Consider the following 27,432-nt stretch of genomic DNA (forward strand, 5'->3'; position numbering starts at 1 on the left):
GCCACCCCTGAATCGAGACATCACGAGCATGCATCAATCTGCTGATCTTCAAACGAACACAATACAACAAGCAGAAACTGACCAGACTTGGGATGGTCAGAACTTCTCTCTTGAATGCTATTTTTTAATTATTCACACAACAACCCCTGTTACCTTTGGAAAATAAGTTTTGTTGTCTGGCGAGATGAATGCTGCTATCCAAAAGTGTGCGTTGCACCTCAGTGTGCATTTTCATCTGGCATTTGAGTGTGACCTTGAATTCTCTACAGGTATAAACAAGTTTGTATTTGTGTGGCTGGACTTCAGTTGGTGGATTCAATTAAACATGTCCTTTAGAGGCAAGTCTGTCCTTCTTAAGCACGAGACAAACTTGCTTTTGACAACACACATGCATCATGGCTGCATTGCATATCCTGTGTTCATATGGTGTGTCGGAAGTGCCTGTCAATCAGAAATGAATGCACATGAGAGGTAGGGGCAGTGTAGGACCACATACTTGCCACTGTCAAGACATTTTTGATTTGCACCATCTACAATAGTTCAGCAATATTTTTTGGATCCCAGACGGAAACCTAGGCTGAACCCTTCCAGCGTCACCATGTTTTTTATTTACAGTATGAAAATCTGGAAGTTCTGTATGTGCCCTTTTATACTCAGTGCATCCACAGGAATTGTCAGATACAGTATTGCTATTAAGGTAGTTGCTTTTGCTGGCTTGGAAAAAATAGACATAGTAAGAAATGGATTAGCTGTATTGATATAGAAGTGTTTCTGTTCTGTCTGAAATTTAACAAGGAGCCAGGTCATGTAGCAGTATGATCCTGATTCTTACCTTCAGTGTCAACCTGAGTGGCTGAGTGGCCTGCTAGTCATTCCTTTTTGCTTATGTCTTTGTGAGGTCACTTGGTTCTCACAAAAATAGAAAAATTGCATCTTCATACTCAAACACACACACACACACACACACACACACACACACTCAGCCAGTCAGGAGCAGCATGTAGCAGTGGACAGCTAGGTATAGGGAGGTGAGAAAGGTAAGATGTATATTTCATGGCCCCTGTGACACTGAATTGTGAAACTGCAAAAACAAGCCATAAAAATTCCAGAGGGCGCATTGAAATCCTCGCTGGGCACCACTCCTTCCCTCTCCCCCCCTTTCCCCTCTACCATCCCTCTCTTCCTCCCTCTCTCTCTCAATCTACTGTCTCCCTCTCCCATTTCTGTCTATTGTTGGTACAAAGCATCCCATTCAGGCCCAGATGACTTCTCTTGTTGCAGACAGCAGTAGGCTTAGTGGACAATGGCCGCACAGAAACAAAAGGCAATTTATTAAGCTAGAGAGCGACACAGAGAGAGTTGGAGAGAGAGAGAGAGAGAGGGGAAGACGGAAAGAAAGAGTGGCACTCTGCACTCCATTGTGGCTGGACTCACATCTGGTGGCCATGTGTGACCGGAGCAGCAGGGCTAATGATGGGCTTCCTGAGGCCAGCTCAATTAGGCCAGGCCTCACCGGACTCCCAGAGAGAGGCAGAAAGAGAGATGACTATCGACATGCTGGTTCCCCATTCATGTGTGTTTGTGTATGAGTCAATCTGTGCCATATACAGCAGTCTCCTGCTTGGGTGTGTGCAAGTGTGTCCTATATGTCCACATGTGTTTTCAGGCCTTTGTGTGCGTGTAAATCTCGGGTGACACACTCCTGAGCACTGTCCTCCTTTTTCTTTAGTCCAAGTGACACCTCCCCTCAAATACACACACACACACACACACCCTCCTCCTGAGTGGGCTAAAACTAACTAACAAGCCGTAAAGCCATTAACGGCCTTGGCGCTGCTTTGATGGCCAAACTCAAGATTTCCAACATGCTTAAAAACTACACAGGGGGGAGGACAAAAATGTTGAGAGCCTGCAACCATGTCCTCAGGCGTGTGTGTGTGTCCGTGTCTGTGTGTGATGTCCGGTGTGTATGTGTGAGTGTGTGTTACAACTGCAACCAAATAAGCACCAAATCAGATGGGTTCCTGTGACACTACCATTGCTTATTATTCCAGCCTTGCAAACTGTTCACCCTAGAAGACACAGACCGAAAAAATAAAACCTAATAAACAGCAAAGAAAAGCCCATCTGTCTGGGCTAATACAAGGCTTTATTGGGGAAATTTGATACCAATTCTTTTCATAATCACGTGTTACTGGTCAGATGTGTATAATCAGTATTGCATAAGCAATTGCACAAACAAGAGCGAGGGTCATTCGAGGATTTCAGTTTTGGAACAGCGGCATAACAACACCAACAACGTGGTGATTGTCATGGTGATAGTCTGTGACCTCTATCAGGGGAATGCATTGAAAAGACATTGTAAGGTCATAGAGCCTTGCTGGGTGTCACAATTTTCAGCCAATTCCTTAAAACACAGGGTTATTTGTATAAAATAGCCAAAACTCCCTGAAGGAAGAATGTAGTCAATGAATCCCAAAAACCTTCTGTAAAAAGGGGGCTTTCTCCCCCTTTTTCTCTAGGCCCTGTCTCCCTACATTAAACATTTGGTTATTTGATTATTATTTTAATTTTGATTATCGATTAGATTATGTAGTAAATATTTTTTGAGTTGTGTGTTGTATTGTTTTACAGCACGTATGTGTTGACATGTTTGTGATTTTGCTCTGTTTGCTTGTAGTTTTGCCAGGAGTCAGATCAGCAGGTCAATCAGGGAGAGTGACAACAGGTTTGCACAATCAGGTCTCTGAGAAAGGAGGGGCTGGGCAGACTCAAGGTGACAGAGAATGGGTGAAGTGTGCTGCATTGGATCACATTTCAGTCAACCTATTGCATTTATCGTCTGTATTTTACAGACAGGTTGAATTGTGAGGCCAGCAGTAACCTAGAGTCCAAACTTGGTCTTGTGTTTGTCGTGTTGAGTGTGGTTTCTACTTGTCTTTCTGTTTAGCTCACCCTATACTTACCAGCGCTGGTAGTAGGTTCCAGGCAGGTGAGGCTATAAAGCAAATATGCCAGTCAGTATTGAATGGGGGTGGGGAGAGATGAGTTGGCAGCTTGCTGTGAGGCTTCAGATTTTTCTTGTTGTGTGCTCTTTTTTTTTTTTTTCTCTATGCTATTATTTAGTTTTGTTGCCTTTCCCAGGTCTTTTTGTCTTTTCTCTTGTACTTCTTTTTTGTTGTACTCCTGTTTCTTCAGTATTGTTTTCAATGCCAATCCCCTATGGAGGTTACAGCACTACACCTTCACATGACTGATGCTGCTAGAGCAGTAGTACCCTGGATAGAGCAAATACAATATTTAAAAATCAGGCCTCTCATAGAAGGTGGACAATACCATGTATCTAAACACAGTTCAACACCAAAATATTGGTGTCATTAACTACTAGGAAATCAAAATAATTTGATTAAGTATAATCATGGGACCTCACTTTTCCCCAAAACATGACAGATAATTTGTTTTTGCACATCACAGATAATGCAGATTCAAAACTTATTTAAAACATTGAATGAATTTGAGAGAGAATATGGTGAAATTTTGACATGGGTGAAAACTAAAGTCCAGGAAACCATGCACAGTTTGTCTGGATACATGTGAGGTGAACGTAAGGGAGGCTGCAGAGAGTGGAGGTTAAAAAGGACAGGTGCTGTTTTTCTGAACAAACATATGATGGTTATTAATCATTATATATCAACACTGTCAGCAGGTGAAGCTGCAGCAGAAGCTACGATTTACAGCTCATAGTGGCTATTATAATAAAATTCTAAGTGACCCTAATTGCCACAATGTGCAGCGAGATAGCTATTATGTATTTCATTTTAGATTTATCTGAAAAGGATCATTCAAACAACTATCTCCTGCAGCAATTTATGGGAAATATCTTAGTGCAAGCAACTGTGGTTATGACATTTTACACTGCATATAATGAAAAGTCATCACCGGCATACAACATGATGAGGCAGAAGACTGAAGTCGGAAAAAGAAGAATTGCTCAGTGTTTTTGTTTTACATTGATTTGAACAAGATCATGCAAACAATGGAAGGAATATCCTTCACCCGCCACCTCACCTGTTGTCACACTATTTGCACCATATGTCCCATAACATAATGTGAAGGATTTGATGCTCTTCTGAAATCTGTGCATGTGTTAAAAGCAAACAGCTTGAAAACTCTGTACCCAATTCTCTGGACTTAACACGGGTCATTTCTGAAAACAGCTGCATTGTACTTTAGAAACTGGGCTTTCAGTGAATATCCAGTGGGCCTGAAGAACTGAAAGAGACTCACAAAAGCAGCTGATGAGGTTATGATCAGACTGAGGAGGGGCAGGAAAAAAAGTCCATGTTGAAGATAGTTTGGGTGATGGCTGTTAGAGCAGTAGGGCAAGAACAGAGTGACTCTATGAACACACAAGCTACAGTATACAGACATCAGTGTACTAGAACATACCTGGGGAGAGACTGAGTTTAGACTGAGCCCAGAAACACTCAGTCTAACCTCTGTCAACATCACACACTCTCTCTCTCTCTCTCTCACGCTGTAAATCAATTGTAGTCAACTGGCGCGTTCGATCCCCGTCCGTTTTCACTTGCTTCTTTTGTGTGGCTTTGCAGATGGTTTCCGTGGTTACATGAGCTCCCTCTGTGGAGGGGAAGTGGCTCTTCAAAGCTGGAGAATTGCATGTTTCAGTCACACCATCGTCACCTCATGTAGTCATCATGAGAGTTGATTATTGCATCCTGATGACTCACATCTTACAAACTAATTTGTTTGTAACAGGTGTCATTAACTACTGAAGATAGATACACAACTGTATCTGTATATAATGACAATAACGACTCATTAACAAGATATGCTGCAACCCCCAGTCTTATACTTTTAAAATAATACTGTCATCTATCCATCCACTAATCCATCAGTCCGTTAGTCCCAAAACCATTTACACTAATTTCACAACTATAGTCTCCAACTACTAGACTCTTCACCAAAATACAAGTTTTGTTTCATAAAAAGACTCTGTGCTAAACTACCACTACATCGAAGGAGAAATATTATGTTGTTGGTTGTCTAACAGATGGGTGTGGTTAAAATGTGTCTGTAATATCATAGGCTTGATTCTTACAGCCATGAAAGTGTGGCCATAAACATTGAGAGAAATACTGAATATTGAGTTGGATTTCTTAAATCTTGACCTATGACACATGGAGCTTGAAGTGAGATTAGCTTATCAATATATTGTGTAACATGTTATTTCAGGGAGCACCCATGAGCTCACGTGGACTCAAATCTATGTATGTACTGCTCCTGTGCTACCAGGTGAGCTAGTGGGTGGCCCTCATACAAAGGCCTGAGTCCTCCTACAGTGGCCACAGGTCTACTTGTTGTAACCATATGATTGTGTTTATTCCAGTATAGATTTTCTGGAATTGGACCAGAAGACACAAAGTGCACATGTAATGCCTGTAATACATTTAGGCATCTGATGTTACCTGTTTGGCTCCAGCTCACCCCTGTGACCCTTACAGGATAAGCAGTATAGATAATGAATGGATGGATGTTGCCTATGAAAGCCAATGTATTCAGTCATTGTTTTCCACAGTGCACCAAACAGCACACAAATACAAATGTAATAGCCTACAGAGCTGCTTTTGTTAGTTATGAAGGACAAACCGTTCCACCTGTTACAAGGCTACAGCACAAACCACTGGCCCTTCTCTTCTCCGTCCCTACAGGAAATGAGCGGGCGAATAAGCAGAGATAATTACAGACCAAACAATAGCTGTCATTTCTTTCTACGTCGACCCCCACCACCGCCCACCCCCTCCTCCACCAGCACAACACAGTTTACCATAATCTGTGTCCACTTGCTGAACAGTGTGATCCAAAGCGTGCAGGAACAGCTTCATACACCGATTCTCCTCGTCTATCCTTCTCCTCGCTCCCTTTACTTTCCCCAGAACAAAGCGTGTTAACCTTGAGCTGCAAAACAGCTTTCTGCTGGCGTCTGAGGACATATTAGGAAGGTGATTAAGTGAGATTGATGGTACTTTAATTCCCTGACAAAAATAATGGCTCCTTCCTGTTGTTTAATCTTCAATCTTCATTACATGGGGGAGACTCAAGAGACTATGGTTTTTTAGCCCAAAGAAGGCCATGCTAACAAAGGACACCATCAAGGATGGTGTATCTACATGTTTAATCAAAATGAATTGTAATTGAAACTCCAAAGGAGGGTTGAGGAATGCAGCAAACTGTGAGCTGAAAAAAAAGTTTGTTTAGAAATGTGAAGGTAATTTCTACAGAAGATGAGTTTGATGATGTGACTGCAGTTTCATCTGCATGTTACTGCTGGAATTTTCATTTTGCTGATGAGTTACTCAGACGTATGGATTTAGTCGGCTTCCATGTCCTTGGAGGCCTGGCAACATTTTCAACTGAGATTATTCAAAAAATAATTAAGAGACATTTTAAAGGTTCTACTGTATGTTTTTTGAGATTTTAAAAGCAGCTTAAAATATAAAGTAAGTGTCACTCTTTGTGTGGTGATCCAAGCTGCTCTGTCTTTTGTTTTGGCTGCTGATCTGGCTGGGCATTCGCTGTTAAATAGACCTCATACAGTAAGGACACTGAAAAAATGTCCATTTTAACAACATGGTTTTATTGAAAACTTCCACCTGTAGGTACCAAGGACAGCTCCACAGCCTGAGGGAGAGGGCGCAGAGCTCGGCCACAGCGCCACCAAGTTCGGGGGGGCAAACAATTCTCCATGCAGGAAAAACCCAGGACAGGCCTGTCAATGATCTGAATATCGTTCATTTATTATCTCGGGCAGTAGGGCTCCATCTGATTGGCCAAATATGTTGACATGCAGAGCGTGACTGCATGGCACATGGAACACCACTTATCGCAGTACAAGCCATCTTTTGCAGTACATATATTGTGAATGTTGATATCAAATTATACTTACTTGATTCTTGTTGTTCTGGATTTGTTCCCTCATGGTTGATGCACTTATTGTAAGTTGCTTTGGATAAAAGCGTCAGCTAAATGAAATGTAATAATGTAATAATAATAGTGTAGCCCTAATCTATACCACTTATCCTCTTCGGGTCACAGGAGGAGCTGGAGCCAATCCCAGCTGATATTGTGGGAGAGGCAAGGTACACTCTGGACAGGTTGCCAGTCCATCACAGGGCCAACTAACATATATACAAATCACGCCTCATAGGGCTTCCATCCTTAACCCTTGACTAGAGTGAGGAAAAACCTCCAAGAACAAACATTTTAGAAGGGGAAAAAACATTGGAGGACCCCTCTCTCAGGGCAGACAGAAGTGCAATAGTGTACTTCAACAGAATAGACACGATACCATTAGTATGTCGTGGGTAATATAAATCTGTTGGCAAATGTTGCTTTCACTTGTTGGTTTACTGCATTGCTCGGAAGCATATCATGGCAATGCTGGCCTGAGCTAATAACTTTGACTGGATTGTTTTCTTGTTGCCTCTCAAGTACACAGGGTAACTTAATTTAGTTGAGCTTCTGGTTGTGTGTTTAGGGGCCACTTTCAATTGGGATTCGTCTCACTGATGGGGTGGCCAAAGGGAGGCTGGAGGTGTGGCAGACAACCCATTTGTTTTGGTCTAAAATTCTGGTGCTCTAGAGTGATATCTAGAAGCAGTAAATATTATATTTATGTAGAACCTTGAAAAAGTGTTGACCTTTTCTCAACTGGGACAAAGTTTGTTTTTTGGAACAGAGAGCTGTCAAAAGACAGCAGTCATTTACATTTTCCCCTGAAGCTTCATGGCTTGTTTGAGAGTAGCTGGACAAGTTTACACGCTCTTACAAAAACTGACCTTTAACCTCTCCATTGTGGGATGAAACGACCACACCATTGCAGGGAAGGTTCCCTTCTTGGCTAGAACAAAAATAGGGTTTCAAGTGGTACAGGTTTGATTCTGTCTCTTGTGCTGGATGGAGTGTCTTTGAGCAAACATTTTCCAGAGGCACTGTTCCAAGCTGACCCTGCACACTAACTTCCCAGTGGAGAGCAGCAAGAAAACATAACATTTCTCCTTTGGGTGATCAATAAAGCAAGGGGAATAAAGGCGATAGATACAGCTTTGGCTACTCGCCCCTACAGAACAGAAGGTCAGAACACAGGGTCAGCTAGAGAGCAGCCCTTTCGCAGCTGTCAGGGATTCACTGTCTTGCTCAAGGACACTTCAGAAGGGAGAGTTTGCTTGCCGAAATGTGGCCGGGCTCCTTCGTCGAGGGTGCCGTCCTCGCTCGCGACAAACCCCTGCTGCTCTCACAGAATCCATGTAAATCGTAAATCGAATTGGATGCTGAAGCACGCAGTAAACAAGTGTGTTGAATGCTCTTTTTGAGCAACAAGGTCTTATGTTTAGGAATGAATGTGAAAGCTCATTTGCAATAATAACCAATGAAAAGGAAACTTTTTTATTATTAAACTTTCTTTTATCTAACGACTCTGAGCATCTATATTTGTTCTTCCTTGTCTAACTTTGCAACTACATGATTCACAGTTTATATGTTACATTTTAATCAAGCCTCACGATGTTAAGAGACCCACAAAATAGCAACAAGAATAAAAGTTAGCTGTAAAAGCATCAACTTTTATTTGAACATGAAATAAAAAGACACAAACTAACAGTAAATATTGTCCCTTTTCCGAGTTAAGCACATTAGATAAAAAAGTTACAATGTTTTCTTCCCTGTTAACACCGGGCCCCTGTGCGTTCTCTTCCTTTTTTCTTTCCTGTGACATTCAGCCAATTTTCTATGTCCGCCTAATGATTGACTGCAAATAGATGGACTGTCAATGCAACAAACAGCACATACGGATTAAAGAGGTCCTGCTGTGTCCTGGCGACATTTTGACACCGTGTCTGTGCATGTGTAAGCGAGACAGTTTGCTTCTGTGTGTGGGTGTGTGTGTTTGTGCATAAATACACATGTGATGAATTGACTGTATCCTTGTCTATAGTCGCCCCTCTGTACAATAGGAACTGTAGCCGCGACAAAAACAATTCTTTTAATCTAGTACATCTTTTGCCGCGTTTCAGTCTGATGTCCGACTGCACAAAGAAAGGTCAGGGAGGGCTTGGCTTGGGTGGGTGGAACAAACAACTGGGACTTGCTCTCTCTCTCTCTTTCTCTCTCTCTCTCTCTTGTTTTCCCTCCATCTCTCTCTCTCAATGAGGCTTCAAGGTCTGCTTTGGTGTACAGTTACAGTTAGTTTACTCACTATCAAAGCAAACCTAAACTTCTGAGTTCTCTAATATAGTTATGTGTGTCCTCGGTCCATGGTATGGTGCTGGGTAAAAAAGGAATGATGGGGTTTTTCATATTGTAAGTTCCTAATAACTGAACTGCCTTGGGAGAAAGTTAAAGAGCTTGTTTATAAACTTCGTTCTGTCCGAATCCTTTATTCTCCACCGTTTCTTCTACTAATTTTTTCTTCACATCTGCACACAATATGCACTAAATCCATGCCTACCAGATACCACTACACGCTGATCTAATGCAAGTTCGATACAGTTTATCAGCAAGAGATGAGGGGGTAGGAAAAGAGACAGCTGCAAAGGAAGAGAGGAAATAAGGAATTGAGGGAGAACAGATCAGGAGAAGGAGGGAGGAGTAAGGGGTCAACAGAGGTAGAAAAGAAGAGATGAATGCAGCCCCTGTTCCTTCCCACTGTCTCAAACAAGGCCTGGGTAAACAGGAAGTACAGCTGCACTCTTCTGTCTCTGTCACTCTCTCTTTTTTTCCTTTTACCTCCTGCACCTCCCAGCCTTTTTCTTTGGTCTGTCGAAAAGCACGGAACATTTCTCATCCCCTTCAAACTGTTGCATTTACCTTATCTGCTGCTCTAACCTGTGAGTATAACAAAGGACAATAGTTATGGGAAAAGTGACAAATGTCTTGTGCAGCCTCTTGCCGTCTTCTCGTCACATTGCAAGTCATGATAGTTGGCAATCTGGACACGCAGTTCCCCTCAGTGGGCCCTAATCCCCCTATTTCTTTAAGAGAGAGAGGGAGTAGAGCGGAGGAGAAAGGAGGCATTGTGGCTCGAGACAGTGCAGTAAAAAGAGGAGCGTACAGTACCAAATTGAGGTCGCTGCAAGACAATGGCTGCCCTTCACTGGCTCATTCACACACGGTCTCCACACAGCTCTATCAAACGCCTCTTTCTTTTCTTCTTCCCCTCCTCTGTTCTGTTCTTTCTCTTTCTTTCGCTCACGTCCGCCTTTCTTCTCCTCATCACAGAGGGATGGGGGATAATGAAACCCCAGCTCACCCAGGCTGTTCTGGGGCCCGTTTCAGAGAAGAGGAGCTCTCTCTCTGGCTCTCGCTCTCTCTCCCTCTCACTCTTCTCAATAGGCACCTTCTCATCTTCTCTTTTTTTCCCCTACAACCCTACCAGAGCTCCACCCACAGCTTTTGTTTTGGAGGGAGAATGTATAGTTCAACGAAGTGGTTTGCTTTAGGCCAAGACCTTATATAATCTACTTTGAACAATTTTTATTGGAATGCTTACCTTCATTTTACACTGTTTCATACAGGACACAAATCGCTCTTTAAAGGGGGTATGTCAATTGACCATGCCACCGGGGTTTCCCACTCACAGCAGCATCTTTATTGAATCACTCAGTGCAATCATAGCTTCGTCAGACTCAACTTAAAAGTGTCCTGTGTGTCTCTCCCTGTGGCAGCTCCACTGCCTTTTGAATGTTGAAATGGATTAACTCTGCTGCGTAGAGCACGTGGTTTTCTTTATGACACACAGACCATCACTATCACCACAATCTCTCTAGACATCTTCTGCTGTGTCTTCTGTGTGTGTGTGTCACCACTCTTTCAACCAGAGATATTTGTTTTCTTTTTGTTTTTGTCATTTTTGCGTCATTTTTGCATCAGCAACCCCCCTACTTGCTCGCGGTGAATCCGGTGGGGGGGATCCCCTGCTGTGTTCCCACATCGAATTCTCCCAAATTTTTATTTCTATGGACTTTATACTTGGATGCCAGGCGGAGAAAATTTGCAGAAAAACTACAGAGGCTCTCACTCTCACAACACATTTGCGTTCACACCTGCACCTCCTCCGGAGATATAGCTCAGAGAAGAGTATCTGCAGAGTTCAGTGCATGTCTGAAAACAGCTCATGAAATCATGTGGGTAGAAGTACAGCACTATGAGATGTGACTACCAATTCACACGCATTAACTTGGTCAAACTTGGTAAATCTCTGAGGCCAGAACTAATCTAGTATTGAGGCCAAATTCTGTTATTTGTATACAGTTTAAGTTTCAGGTATAGGATAAAACTGTTTGATAAAGATGAACCACGTATGAAGAATTATGTTCGAGTAACACAAACTAACATAAAGATAAGATTTTTCTATCCTGTTCCAGATGATACGTTAAGCAAAAGTAGAGAAATGTAGAGAAGAAAAGACCATGAACAGTGGAATATGTTCCCTTTCTGCCAATGAATGGATTCATGGAATTCACTGTTTCACACACGAGACAAAAATCTCTGAATGCCTCTGCACAGAAACAAGTTAATGAGTGAAGAGGGCAAAAACACCTTCGGGCTACTTGGGTCACAAAGACTGACGATCCACAAACCTAATTTGGCTTGGCAAGCCTAATCGTTCAAAACTGATCGAATACAGAGTCTACTGGAGGCCTTTAACCAGTTTATTGCGAGACAAGGGGGAAACAGGGATTGGCATTGTTGTTCAAACCACAGAAAAATTGTTGTCTTCCAATCACATTTAAGCAGAAGGACGTCAATTGCCCACAGGGTTAAGCGCGTGATGATGTTAAGGTGACCATTATTGCTCCACTAGAAAAGATTGCTCTGATGTTCTTTTGATGGTCAAGAGCTCTCCAGTTGAAGGCAATCATATCATACTGCATAGACATTCGACAGAATACAAACATACAAACATACAAACTTAATCATACACAGAGGGACCTGCACATACGCGTGTCCTCTCTGATGCTCAAACACATATCATTCCTGGAGTCAAGTGGACAGGAAACAGATGTGTGAGAGAATATATTTATGCCACAGAGCGCAGACAGTGAATACTAACAAGAGGAGAGCTGGGACCGGCCACAGGGCTGGGGTCAAAGGCCACACCTAATTGGTAATCTGATATCCTGCAATACACAAAGCAAATGACTGAAAACTGAGTTTTATTTCCATTAAAAGCACCAGGGTGTAATCACATACACAGCAACACACATATCCTTTGTGTTAATACATCCAATCTTTTTCTGTCTGTAACAGTTCAGCCAGAGAAATAGATCAAGGGAAGATTGACAATTAAAGAGCACTTTTATTTGCCATGAAAGATTAAGTGAGCACTTTGGGATTAACTCTTTATGTATAAAGCTGTCTTGAATTACAGTTGGGTCTTCGTCCTATGCTTACTGTACACAAGAGGAAATATTGAAATATTAAGCAGTTCTAAAAGAACACCACAGACATAAGGACAGACGTAACTGATTTTCAACGTGTGATCGCAATCACTAGATGATCCAGTTGAGACACAGGGTCACACAGTTTTCTACTGTCCACTTGGTAGAGGACACAAAAATCTTGTTAAACTACAGGTAGCCATGTTTCAGCTCTAGCAACAAGTTCTCAACATCCGGTTGGGGACTGCCTTGCAGGGAAGAGAATTCCAAAAGGATTTCCGATCTGGATTTTTGATGTGCATGAAATGTTTACAAAGTCATCTCAAAGAGTGTACTGTCCACAGACTGACAAACTGTCTTTAATTAGAGATGATTTATTTCTGTGGCGACTCTCTCTAGAAGTAGGCTTCCAAATGAAATGATCTCAAAGGCACAACACAGAATGATCAGCGAGCCTCCGAACAACCCCAGAGTTACAGCTACAGGCTTGAAGGAATCACTGGAGCTGGAAAAGGTTCAGCTTTAGGAAGTATTATAAATATGTTTTAGCAGAAAAAAGAACAGAGCAACATCAACAACAACACACATGACTAGAGGGTCACTCAGAGAGTGCATACCTCCCCCGAGGCCCAACATTCCCCTTATAAAACCACATTAGACCTCACTAGATCCAGATTTTTATTTGGACCCTCACCAAATTGGACACACATAGACATTAGTCCCCAAAATTATTTTTTATGTTAAAAATCTGAATCACACTAAAATGTAATGGGTTCATTATGGGCTCATGTCCCATCCCTCCACTACATTTCATGGAAATCTGTTGCTGTTGTCGACTTTCAATCAAAAACAAACGTAAATGTAAAGAAACAAACTGTGAGTGGTGAAAACATAACCTCCTAGACAGGTTCATTATAAAATCATGAGCAAAGACAAATATGCCTAAACTAGAGTTTTTTCAATACCCTAGTTAATTAATTAATACTATTATAGTAATGTCATAACCATGTTAAGGTGATACACACATTTGGAAAGGGCCAGTATTTATTTTATAATATTTTCATATAATATTATTATATGATTATTAACAGGCAACTCATTGGGTGCTTTACTTCCATGCCACCAATCATTTTATGAACAAAGTATTTTGTGACGGTGAAAAACCAAATTAATAAAATACAAACAAACTCCTCAAAGCCAAAATGACAGCCAGTGGTGATGTGAGGCAAGTGGAAGGTTGCTATTAACTGAGAGAAACGGTCAATGCTGTGTGATTATTTTACTGTCACGTCATTGCCATCTCCTATCGCTGCTCAGACAACACTTGCAATTTCAAATTGTCAGACAGGAAACCATTGCTGAACATTAAAGAGTGAACTGACAGGTAGGACAACACAGACAACAGGTGGAGAGACAGGCAGACGTGGTGCTAATGGAGATGATTGTGGATGTAGTCAGAGGGGTGAGGCTCTGCGGCCCATAGGGAGAAGGCAGCAGGCCTGACCTCCCAGTCTTACACACAGCACAGCCACTCTCGCACTGTAATTACCTGTCACGCTGTTAGTGGGTGTGTGTCAGCGCGTGTTTTGGAGGAAGGGGTGTGGTAAGAGAAAGCACTTGCACTTGACCCAACATGCAACCCAACCCTGTGTTTCCCCATAAATGACATGAAGCAATAAAAAAAAGCACTGACAGAGGTGCACCGCACACCTTCCTGGGACCCTGACTCCCCCTGGCCCGCTCCCTTTCTGGCTCCCAGTAATTACCTGTGGGCCTGTGGAGGGTTGGGGACCATTGTGTGCTGCCTGCATAGCACTCAGAGAGATGTGGGATTGATGCGCACTCAGTGACCTCTCTGATTAGGGTTAACAGCAGCCTCATTTGCATGAGGAGATGGGGCTTTCATTAGCTCCAGTGGCAAGACCTGATGTGCGAAACACACATACCTGCAACCATGAACACACACCACACATGCACATAAGGATGGTAAATTATTTAACCTTCCAAATTACACAAAGTACTCCTGTTGGTTTGTTTGTTTGGGCTTCTTGGGCATTAAAAGTATCACCCTTGGTCATGATTGCTGCACTTTTAAAGGAAAAAATATCCCCAAAATGTGTAAATAGATTTTCATGTTTGAAGATTGCGTGTAGTGTAGATACCAGACCCAAAATTAGCCAGATTCAAAGAAAAATGTTGAAATAATATTGGGGTTCGGGTTGGGTTCAGCCATGTTGCCTGGGCTATGTATGTAGTTTTTTACACTTCACCTGGCTCGGGTCGGGTTCAGACGCAAAATTTGGAGCCGAAGCTGTACTCTTGTATTGCATAGATAGTTATAGATTATGAATGAAATCAAATGAAAAAGTAAGACACACACAGAATTTATTTTCTGAACACCATAAAATGTGTCCTTTTAGAAGGATAAAGCACATGTACTGAAGTTTGCATATTTTCCTGAATCATTCCAGAGGGACTTTATGTGAGACACAAATGTCTGAATCACTTTCTCTGGACTCTTTAATACATGCAGAAGATGTAGATGATTTCTACATCATTCCTCCTGCATGCTCTACCAAGGCATCAGTCCTCACCGGAATGCTCTGTAACTGTTCCTGTTGTTGTGAAAGCAAACTCCAGAAAATGTTCTGGCCCAATTTTTCCAACAGCATCAGTCACATTCTACAAGTGGTAAGGCCTATGTGCTATGCAAGTCATTCTTATTATTATTGGTGGACACAAATCAATCCTATTAAATACTGATACACATTAGTCACATATTGTCCAATTCAGGTGGAAACCTTTAACCTTGTCATCGACAGATGTTCATGTTAGTAAAGATTTTGGGGGGCTGACAGTTGCCCTGCATCACATAACATAACCTCCTCCAATGAATCACACATGAAGAAAATCAAATGATTGTGGCTGTGATAACATTCCAGGGTTGGAGACTCTTTGCTTCATAGTGTTAAGAAACTACTGCTCAGCACTGTGGTGAGTGATAGTGATTACACATCTTGCACCCACAGGCAACATGGGATTCCTTTTTGATTTTTAAAATAAATAACAGAGGAGTGAAAGTTTTACCGCACATTTTTTTAGGCATGGTTTGCTCCAAGATGTTTATTCTACAAGAGATTCTAACATGTTTGCTATCCAGGTTTGGCAAAGTGTTTTCTGCCAGAAGCGATTCTGCTACACAACAATTTCAATAAGGTACAGCAAAATGTTTTTTACCTTTACCAGAATGGCTCCTTTTACCGAGACTCAAACACTGCTTATTTTTCTGATAAGCCATCTCTTGGTCAACAGGAAAATGTTTAATTTACCATTTCTAGAAAAGGAAGTTGCTTTTAAACATGACACGATGCAGAATAAATGCACGCACACATATACAGAGGCCATGCCAGACAATATACAACTGAAAAACAGCTCAGTGCAGATCTGGAATAGAGTCACGCAACAAAGTGGACACTTCACTCAGTGACACCTACAAATGCTCTCTCTCCCAAACAAACACACACATGCAGTCACACACACACACACACACAGTCACACACACTCTGTCCTGCGCTGTCATGTATAATTCAGCTTGTGGCTGGGCGGGCAGATGCTTCATCCCCGGGGGGTCCCATCATGCCTTTGCTAGGATGAAACATTTAACAGCACAGGACAAAAAGGAACACACTCAACAAATAAACAGGAAGGCTTTCTGGAAGCACACACACACACACACAAGAGAAAAATTATTTGTAATATTTTGACTTACATTTTAAATGAGTGCACATTTGACACATTTCAGTGCGTTCAGTACTAAAATAATCTTGTATCGTCGTGACCTCCAGGCCCTAACACACACATGCATACACACACACACACACACACATGCAGAGAAAGGCAGAGAGACACACCGCTTCTCCTTTAAAAGCAGTGACACTCAGTGAAAACAAATGGCATCTTGAATGCACACACACACACACACACACACACATACACACACAAGTGGGTTGTTAAATGAGTCACTCAACAACTGTAAGAGTGCTTTTACAGCATCCTAAGTGAATAACTGTGGAGAAACAACAATATGACTGCATAATATCAATATCATGTCCCATATTCAGCACATCATGGGGCAAAGAAGAACAGTGTGTGTGTGTGTGTGTGTGTGTGTGTGTAGGATGTAGCTAAGCAGAATTCTCCAGAAGAGTTGTTTGTGAGAAAAAAAAAAGATTTTCAGGTTTGGGTTGGGTCACATTAGCTGGTCTATCCACTTTATTTGTAATGTTGAAGGTTCCCGTCATCGTCTGGAACGTTAGGTTCAGGTTTGGACAGAAAATTGCGGCCAGAGGCTCACTCTATGATTGCATAGATAGATACAGATTATGAAAGCTATAAAAGTAGCTATTAAGATTGTTGGCATCAGATTACATGGCACATTTTCTGTACATGTAGTTCATCTAAAAGGCAGCAATGGGAAATAAAAGAAACCTGTGTCTTGGAGGAGAATAAAGTCTGGACATTCTCCTGCAGAGCCTGTATGTGAGAACGCAAATGTCCGAGTCAGCTGCTCTGGACGGGAAACGAAACTGGAAGAATACAACCATCTCTGGATGAAAGATACGTGTCATAAACATAGAAGACGCCGAGCTGTCAACATGGAAAGACAAGATTCAAGAGCTTTTGGCAATTAGGGCCAAGGTCTGTGTCGATTGGCTTTTAACAAAAACCTTGTGATGCCTGCAGCAGAATTTATACGTCAGGTTCTGCCTCCTGCGGCTCTCATCAGGCGCCACCTCTCGCCTGAATGTCTCTGTTGTTGTGAAGGCGTCTGACTCTGAGAGTCTCCTGCTGAGTTCTTCATATTTTAAAGGGAAACTCCGGTAAAATGTCCGGACCCACTTTCTTGGGTTCGAGTCTGCCGGCCTGACTGTAGTAAACATAATATCAATGAGTTGTAACCTTGACACAGGAGGAGCTGCTGGTGCTGGAGAGCAGCCTAATCTCATGACATCAGACAGGAAGACAGGAACTCCTGATGAGACGCTCCAATACATGACTCCTTACCACACCTCCTGCTCCCCTCTCCTCTCTCATTCAGATGTCCTTCTTTTTTTAGCGTCTCTTCTCCACAGCCCTCTCATCTCTTCCTCCCACCACCTCTTTCATCTCATTTCCCTTTTCTTTAATCTCTTCCTCCACCACCACCCATCTCGTCTACCCTCCCTTACCTCACACCATTTCTGCTCCCCTACTCCTTCATCCCCCTTCCTTTATCGTAACCTTGTCACCTCAAACCTCACGATCTTTTCTGTACCAGCTCTACTCTTCGGTTCCTCCTGACATATATCCCCATCCCATCCTCCTCCCATCTTCTCCCCACCCTCATCACCCTCTCCTCCTCTCTCTCACCCACAATTACCTCTCGTCACTTTGTCTCATGTCCTCCACCTCTTCTCCTCCACCTTTTCTCCTCCCTTCAAACGCTTTTGCCTCCTCCTTTTTCTCTCCCTTAAAAGTTCTGTTCCTTCCCTTTTCCTTCCTTCTCTATCTCCTTTCCTTGTCAGTCTTTACCTTTCCCTGTTTCTTCAAACACTTCTTTCCTGTCCATTCTCCACCCATCTCCTCCTCTCTCCACCCCTTCACTTGTCTCCTTCCTCTCCTCTAATTTAACCATACCTCCTCATGTCCTCTATCAAACTCCTTTCCTGTCCCCTCCCATCTTCTGTCTCCTTCTCTACTTCAAAACCATCTCTTCTCCCTCTTTTCTGACCCTACCTGTCTTCTATCCTTCCTTTTCTTTAGTCTACCCTCATCTCCTCATGTTCTCCACTTTTATTTTTCTCTCCTTTCCTCAGTCTTCCTCCATCTGCCTCTCCTCACATCTTAGATCCTCCCATCTTCACATCCCATTCCTCTCTGACTCTGGCTGTACGACTAAACACCCTCGCTTCCTCTTTTCTCTCCATCTTTCCATTCCTCTCCCCATTCTCAGCTCACTGCCAGGCTACCACCGCCCAAACTGTTCAGCTGCAACTGTTCCAAGCCCAATAATTACAGCTTGTCAGAAAGAATTAATTTTCTCATTTCTCATAAAGACGTGTAAAAAATTACCATGTTATTATAACACCGCCACTCTCTGGAGGCACCAACGAAAACCAAATTTAATTTCAGAAATTCTTCCCTCGCACATTAAATTAAACACATAAATAAGAGTTTAGGAATTGGGGGGAGGTTTATGGAGGGGGGGAGCATATGTTCGTTAGGCCGGGCCCGGCTCTGGGTAATGGCCGTTGTAATGTTTTTAGGGGCCTGGCTATTGGTAAGCATCAATACATTTGCATGATCACCGTCACGGCAGGCAAGCGAGCTGCCAATTAGCTCTGGACAGTGCTGGGAGAGAGGAGGACAGGGGATCTGTCTGGCATAAGAAACACACTGCAAGATATGGAACGCAGCTAATTATCAAGCTTGTATGGGGAATAGCATATTTACTGCTGGGAAATGCTCGGAGGGATGTGTGGCTGTTCACGGAGGATAATATCTGTTACTTCTGAACGTTTATGACTTACAGTGGAGCGAGGCTTTGGGTTCACTGGTGCAAATCCAAACAGGGTAACGGACCCTGAGTGAAGATGCAATAAAATCTATTAAATAACAACAGTTTGGAGCCGAGTATTACAACCCAACGAATGCTTATTTTGCCTCGCTCATTTGGTTGTGTCAAAGCTCAACAGGCAGTAGGCTGACGGTGATCTGGACAAGTTCACAGGAAACTGGTTCTTTACCACAGAAAAGATATCCAAGTGCTCTTCTTCCCTGAAGCATCATGTTGGAACGTTCATATATCTGGCAGGACAAGGTCTCTGCACACAGAAAACATTTAGTGGGAAACGGTTGAAACTTTCTGGAAACGCTCCCAGTTAATCTGTGGTTATGCTGAAAGAATTGGTCATTGCACGCTCACACTGTGACGTCAACACATCACCTTTTCTTTTCATACTTGAGGTGCGGTGACTCACTGCAGTCTCAATAACCGCTGAGAAAACGCAACACCGCAAAAAAACAAAGATGAAGAAGAGGAAACAAAAAAAGGTTTTGGCACCAGCTTGTTTCCTCAAGAAGCACTGTGTCAGCTTTCGCATGTTCCTTTCCGTTGTGAAGTTTTTTCCCAAAGTTTCCTGCAGAGTTTCTTGTCTTTACCGACAGAATAATTTCATTTGAGAATCTCTATGCTCCTTCATAGATTAATGACAGAGCTAATAGATGTCGGTAGAGAAGGACCTGGCCTCCATGTTGCACTAGAAGCATCACACACAAGGACAGGAACGGCGAGCACAAACCAGGCTTTAAGTTAGGCAGATTAGCTTGTACCTGCGGTCTGCAGCTATGTCTGCGTCCAGATGATCGGCTCATCTGTGGAACCGTGACCCATTCACTACCCCTTCTACCTCCTTTAAAACTCACCTCAGCAATCCCATAACCAAATTTAAACAGACAACTGTAACATGTGGCTTTCAAATTTGCTTGATGCAAATTTGTCTGGATCTGCCTACTGGAGTGCAGACGATGGTGCGTGTTCTCGACATGTTTTCTTTTTTTAAGATATTCTTCCATGCATGTTTGCCTTTATTGAGGGGACGTGTGAAATGGTGTTGCAGAGTGGGGGAGAAGCAGAGCACAGAACCAGGTTGGGACCGAACTCGTAGACTCAACGAGTCAAGTCTCCCTCTCCATATGCTTCTGACATTTTGTCATTCATGGTTCCCAGGCAATGCTGCATCCTACTGACTTTGGCCATCATCTATGGCGAGGAGGATATTTTTACTTTTGTATTTTTAGCAGTTGGATGGCTAGTCATGTAATATGGTTCGAGTCAGACGTAACATTTTACATTCTTTGTTATTCTGTATTTTCTGCTTTTTACAATTTCTAGCAATGACCATATGATTCTTCCATGGATAATAATCTACTTTTCAACATCTACTGTAGTCTTATAATACCAAAGAAAAAAATTCTGAGGTGAGGCAATAATCTTGTTTGCTGCTATTTTATAGTTTCATCATTCACTTATAAAAGATTTGACTGATTAAGCACAAAGTCAGACAGTGTATGGTGGCCCAGCAGCGACGTAAGCAAAGGATGTGATATCTGAATCACTTCATTTATCAACTAGTACTATTCTCCCACCATTTAAAACTATAGAATGAGAGATGGGATCAAATCGGTTGAATCTGATGCAGCAGACCAGTCCCTCTCCCTCAAACGGGGAACTCCACACAACACAGATGAACGAGGTGTCCCCTCCAACTCCCTGGCACAGAAGAGACAGGGACTTTCCCTGCCTGCAGCACTGGACACGCAGACACACACACACACACACACACACATGCACGCATGCACACACACACAACAAGGGACACATACTGAAAAAGGTCACCCCTGGTTGACACACGCAGTGGGCAGACTCATGCGTGATCTGACAGGGCTGTGACAAACATTCATACATTTGTACAAATACACAACAATACAACCACACACAGGCTATGGTCAGTCTAACTAGTGCCAGCAAAATCTCCTCAGCAGGGAAGTGATGAGGCCACAATCTGTGATCATGACACTGCCTTGACACACACTATCTGGACTTCTGCACACACATAAACACACACAGACACACACAAACAAACACAAAGAGCAGACAGTATCAGCCGAGGCTCATATTTCAGGGTCATTTGTCTTGTATCTGGGTTTATCGCTGTCTTCCTCTAACTCGGGGCCTTGTCCCTACACAGAGACGTCCATTGCTTTTTTTGTCATCGCATCGAGTTATTCCACTGATGCGCTACAACATTTACAGAAATCCACCAGTCAAATGCATTTCTCAGAAAACTTTTTAGATGAGCAGTCCAAGTTCTCGAGATTAAAAGAAACAAACATAAAACCTGACTCTGCAGAACATTGGGGGCTTGTGTAGTTAATAGAGTGAGACACCACCCGAGTGTGGCTGCTGCAGTGTGCAAAGTCCGACAGGTTGTACAGATGTTAATGCATCTGATCAAACTGGTCTAAGTCTAGTTGCAATCTTTAATTACCTCATCGCTGATATACTTGTATTCTGTATTGTATTGTGGCAGAAAATCGTATGGGTGTACTTGATTGGTTGGTAAATGGAAATAAGTTGGAATCTCAATTTGAGACTATTCTAGAAATGCAAAACAAAAAAGCTGTGCACTTAGCTGAGGTGGAAGCAATGAAGCAATGAAGGCAAAAGTGCAATGGAAACAGAATTGGCCCCCAATGAAGGGATGACCAATGACGAGACAAACCTTCCTCAAATTAATATGAAACAAACATGTCATTTTTGCATCTTGTTTTTCACATTGTTTTTGTCCATTTCATGTTTCGATGGTGTGTTGTCATGCCTCTCTCACCACCAGCTGATTTTCTCAATATACACTTAACAGCAGTGGATATAGGGACACACGTTAATTGACATTTAGTTTGTCAGATTTTCTGGTAATCTGGTTGAAATCCACATTAACTTTGGAAAGAAACCTGGTTATAGACACATTACTTGGAGCACTTACCTGATATTTGAAGGAACAAATGTCAAGTAAGGAAGTGAGAAATGTCCAGAAGTGACCAGCTCCACTGTGCACAGAGTCCTCTCACTTCTGTGGAGAGAAAAAAAGAAAACAGCTAATTAATGCTGTTTATGTCATCCACATGTAATGTAAGTGTGGGTTCAGACGACAGAGAGCTAAAGGCAAGAGAAGAGCGAGGAACTTTTAAAGTTTTGCTTATCATACTCTTTAATCCTTTTATTACAGAGGGCATCCCATAGCCTCCTCACACTTTCATGTCGAAAGTTAAATGTTTAAGAAATCTTCTTAATTTGATGGTTTTTGTGTCTGGCATAAAAGTAGAATCCAAAATTTGAATTTAGGATTCACCTACCTGTAAAAGCTGCATGTGTGTGTAGATATCTGAGTGAGTGTGTGCGTGTTGGCTGTGTGCTGATAACAGTGTGCAAGTGCTTCTGGGCATGATTGTGTGAGGTAAGAGTTAAGAGCAGAGTTAAAAGAGATCATTAGAAAAATAAACACACAAAAAAACAGAGGGAACAGCAAAGCAGAGTTCAGGCAGCCTCTCCTCCTTTCCTCTCTCACTTCGTTCTTTCCTCCTCCTTCTCCACCTCCTCTCCTCCTTTCCTCTCTCGCTTCGTTCTTTCCTCCTCCTTCTCCCCCTCCTCTCCTTTGCCCCTCACTCTTGCTCCCTACCCAGAATGTCTCTATAAATATGAACAACAGACACTTTAGAAGTACACACACACACACACACACACACACACACACTGTAAACACACACACCAGTCTAAAACAATTAGCACAGTGGTGTATTGTGCCAGCAGATACACACTTCCATGGCCATTACTCCCCATGGAAACAGACGAGCACGTTTGCACACACATGTGATGTTGACGTTGTACCCGCACAGTGGCTGCCTTAGACAATAAGCTATTTCAGGGCCAAATCGCTGACAAAAATCCATTTTTCCACCCCACTAAAAAAGATCAGGAATGAGGGAGGGAGAAAGAGCGGGATAGCGAGAAAAGCTGAAATCAAATAAACAGTGGCATACATCTGTCTTAAGCTGGATTTATCTCTGTATTTTGTCATCGTTCTAATTTATTCCCCAACCTGCTTACAATTACTGTCTTTTCAAAACTCATATCGCCCGGCTTGTTGTTCTCGGAGAGATTGCGTGGTATCTGCGAATGAATGAGCGGGGGACTTGCATAAGGTGGAAAAGCTCCTAGTGTACTTTTGTAGATTATCCACTTGATACCAATTCATTTTCTCTCTCTTGTCACAGTTTTGTAAAGGAGGCGATGTAGGACAAACATGCAAAAGCACACAAAAACACACACACACACAGAAGCATGCATGCAGACACACACAGTGCTGTAGTGTAGAGGAAGGGAGTGGGCTCATCATCTTTAGTTGTGATTACAACACTTGGCAAGCTCTCCCCTGCCTGTTTGCCTGCCTATTGCCTTACAAATGGATTAGTAAGCCCTGTTCCATTTGTGTGTGTAGCTTCTCTGAGATTTAGGTTGACTTACAAATACCACCAATCAAATTTCGGAGCAGCCGTTTATGCAGTCTTTTTCGGAGGAATATTAGGCGATGTGATTTGGGGACAACAGAACGGCTACTGGTGTCTACACGCTTAAGTTTGGAAAACCTTTTGGGATGCTGTGCGCCTGCGTGACTGTCAGCGCGCTGTAAAGATTTTACAGGTCTTATAATAAAGAAGTATGACTGGAAGTTTCGGAGTCAGTCGGCGGTTAATCCATGGGAGGCCTGCTCGCTCATCCCTGGTTTACACATAATTAAAAAGAGGACAACTCTGATCTGAGACAGGGGATATTTATTTATTTAGACGGGGGAAGCAGGCAAAGTTTCAGATGCAGATAACTCACAGAGCTATTTCACTGTAAAACATGAGCAGTGGGTCGAAAAGGATGAAACAGGAGAGTTTGTCTTCCAACATACACCTACGTGTCGTGTAGCTCTGCAACAGTTTTGGAGTTTGGGGATTGATGTTTGTTTGCTCTTGCTGGCAAATAACAGGCCGGATTCGCAGAGGTAGACAAGGAGAACAAGACAAAAACAAAAGCACTGCAATTAACAAGGCCATAGCCTCATTTACACTTGTCATTTCAAATGTTGTGTCTAAAGTTTTAATGCGCTTTTGTTTACACGGCCACAAGGCCTGACCCCAATGCTTTGAAACTTTTAAACGTTGCCATGGTAACAAACCTTTTTAAATTGGTTTGTACTTTATTTTGTAATGCCTCACTACTAAAATCTTAATAACCATGAAAGAATCCCCCATTATCACATTGAATAGGGTTAGTTGATCTCAGACAAGGACATTTTTAATCTTAGTGATACTTGTGTGTAACAGTTCCCATGGGACCACACCATGCCAAAGGAAAGTGGCATATCAAAACATGTTGAACATCAGTTACAAAAATGGAAGCAACAAGACATGTGGTTGGACAGAAAGTTAATTTGTGCAAATTTGAAAGCTGGAATGTTTTGTGTTTATTCAGCCAAAACTTTGAATGTACAGACCTCAGCTGTAAGCCAACTACCAATGGACAAACCAATCATGTTGTCTGTTATTTCCCTCTTTTTTTTATTCAGATTTATTAAGGATAAGCACACACACAATGCAAAACTTATTTTCAAGCTCTCTGAAAATCATTTGTATTGGAAGATTGACTTACTGACTTCAGGGTTTTTTTGCGACCCAGCTAATATGATGGTTTACACCACTTTGGACATTAACATCCTGGAGTACCTCATTGATTAATACATTATTGTGTCATTTAAATTGAACTCCTCACAAAAGCACCATGTAAAAATCTTTAGAGAAGGGACTGAGGTGTGTATACAAAGCATGCAGCTTAAAGGTCATCTTTACCTTAAACCAAGTTGCCTAAACTTGTGTAAATCTTATTAATAGCAGGAGCAGATAAGAAAAGCTTGGGAGTTGAACTTGGAATGTAATCTGACTGTCTACTTTGCTGTTTGAAGACTTATTGGGATGTGAACACTGTTCTGCTAAGTCAATACAATACAGAGAAATCTTGATTCAACCCTTCTGTAAATCTGGAGGCCTCTGTGATCTATCGACAGCATGATGCGTCTATAAAAGTTCTTAGCCTTTCATGTGCCACATGACCCTGGGCAGCAATAAAACAGCACAACAAAAACAAAGAATTATGCAATAATTTCACACTGAAGAAACTGTGTGAAATATTTTGGGATTTTATTGAATATTGGAGATTGGACAGAGATTTTTTTTACCCATTTTGTTTGTCTTTTCTTTATTTATATTCAGTATCTCTCTCTCTCTATACATATATATATATATATAACAATCAAACAAAGACTTTCTTGCACAACAGATTTTAGTGCTACGGAGCAGCATGACAACTTTCACAACCTCTCCTCTACCATTTTTAAAACATTAGAAAAATGAGAGCACCAATTTTAGCAGAGAAGAACAAGCAGTGTTTGGTTCATAGGAAAATTGAACGTGTGTGTGTGTGCACATTCGTGTTTCTCCCAACCCAAGAGTACAGTTTGTGTGAATAAAGCTCTAAGCTGAGTTTCCATTAAGCCCCTTTCAACACAATGCTGCTCTCTCTCAGAAACCCTGTCTGATGGATATCTGCTTTTGTTGCCGCAGTTCAATGTCCCTGCTATCTCCTGATGGAAGGAGGGGAGAGAAAAGAAGGTCTGAATGGGCCTCTATAGCTTAATGTTCCAGTTCACTCACACACACACACGCACACAAACACACACACACACACACACACACACACATACACACACACTTGCCAACTCACATACACTCTATGTTCCTCGACAATGAAATCAATGCTCTCAGTCTCTTCTCATAGTGCCACAGGCTTCTTGTGATCAAACACCACATCGTGTTCTCAAACTTCTGATACTGATGCTAACACAATGACACTTTTGTACTTTTGCTGTTTCTTGTCATGCACATTGTGTTCGGTCACAATAAAAAGATCTTATTTATTTTTGTAACATTTGCTTTTGTGGGGGGAGATTTATCATTCATTTTATAAGGGTTGCCATGGTTTTCTCTAGCAGATTTTGTGTTTCTGATCATATAACTTATCGCTGTGAGATATAATACCTCTGTACCAGTACATATTGTATGAATGAATGTTAATGCTTCCACATTTCTTGACCAAATGTAGAATCATGTTTTCTCTAACTTTTCAGCTGCACCTCTTTTTTTACAAACTTTTAAAGCAAGTAGCAAGAGAATCTCTGTCAAAATCTTTAGCTTCAGATTCAGTTTGTTTATGCTGCTCCACAATCCCTCCACTGTCAGTGTGGAATTGCTTGTGTGTCTTATACAAGTGAACATATGTGAGGAAGTATGTCTGATTTGGATTGGATGGGAGCGCTGGACCGCTGCTCCCTGGGCTACCGTGGGGCCAGGAGTGTCCAGGGATAAAGCCTGATTGTTGGGGGAAGATAAAGATCGCTAACAGAGTGGATGGACAAGGGGAGGGACCACGGGACCATTCTGCCAAAGGCTGCCACACACAAACATTATGGCACAAAGACATGAACACATTGAAAAGTCATTGAACCCAAACACGCACATAAGAATTATCTACGGTAGTTTAGCATTATGACAGAACAAAAACAAAATACACAGTACCAGTGGTTTGTTGGCAATGTGAGTTGAGAGATCATAGGACTGTTGTATAAGTGTGCGGACATGCCAATTGTCTCTGAGACAGAGGGACCCAGATGAAGACAGAAAGATTTGGATACAGCCAGATAAATAACAAAAATACAAATTATAAAAGCATCTGACTGGGAGAAATGCGAGACAATTGATTGGATTATAGACAGGATACAAAGGAGACAGATCTGGCGGTCTCAGCAAGTTTTCCGGCTTTATTGGTTTTTTAAAAATCTTTCATGAACTTTCAGGAATAAGCAGAGATTTATGACGGTTCATGTCTCATGGCTCTTCAGAAAACCCTTAGGTTTTAGGTGGTCGTTTTCAAGCAATAGGATTTAAAGCTACGGATTTTTATTGCAGAATTATGTTTATTGGTTTACAAGAGATGTCAGCTGCTCATGTACCAAAATGTTTGCTTTCCGAGTTGTTGTTCCGACTTGTGGTGGCGTTCATGGAAAATTTCCCAGTCCTGAACAAATTTTTCCAATTATTTTGACACCACAGGAGCGCACAATCAGCTCAAAAAATCTAAACTGTCCACATGGCTAGATACCACTTTGAAAAACTTTGCTTATGTGTTTTTGCTGCGCTGATCCTTTATTATGACTGTCCCCTACATATTAACTCCAGGAAGAGAGTAAGTACCATGTACAATATGTCGCTGAGAGCC

General features: G+C 42.1%; 1 protein-coding gene across 1 annotated transcript in view; it reads right to left on the reverse strand.

The window, feature by feature from the left end:
- The window catches only part of sox5 (SRY-box transcription factor 5), a 222,283-nt gene that overhangs the window by 117,126 nt on the left and 77,725 nt on the right, over nt 1-27,432 (reverse strand). Inside the window, exon 3 of the mRNA XM_069520277.1 lies at nt 22,043-22,129. The gene's annotated coding sequence lies outside the window, so the exon portion shown is untranslated. The remainder of the gene's footprint in view (nt 1-22,042; nt 22,130-27,432) is intronic.

The sequence above is a fragment of the Paralichthys olivaceus genome, chromosome 23, assembly GCF_024713975.1.
Source record: "Paralichthys olivaceus isolate ysfri-2021 chromosome 23, ASM2471397v2, whole genome shotgun sequence".
NCBI classification, from domain to species: domain Eukaryota; kingdom Metazoa; phylum Chordata; class Actinopteri; order Pleuronectiformes; family Paralichthyidae; genus Paralichthys; species Paralichthys olivaceus.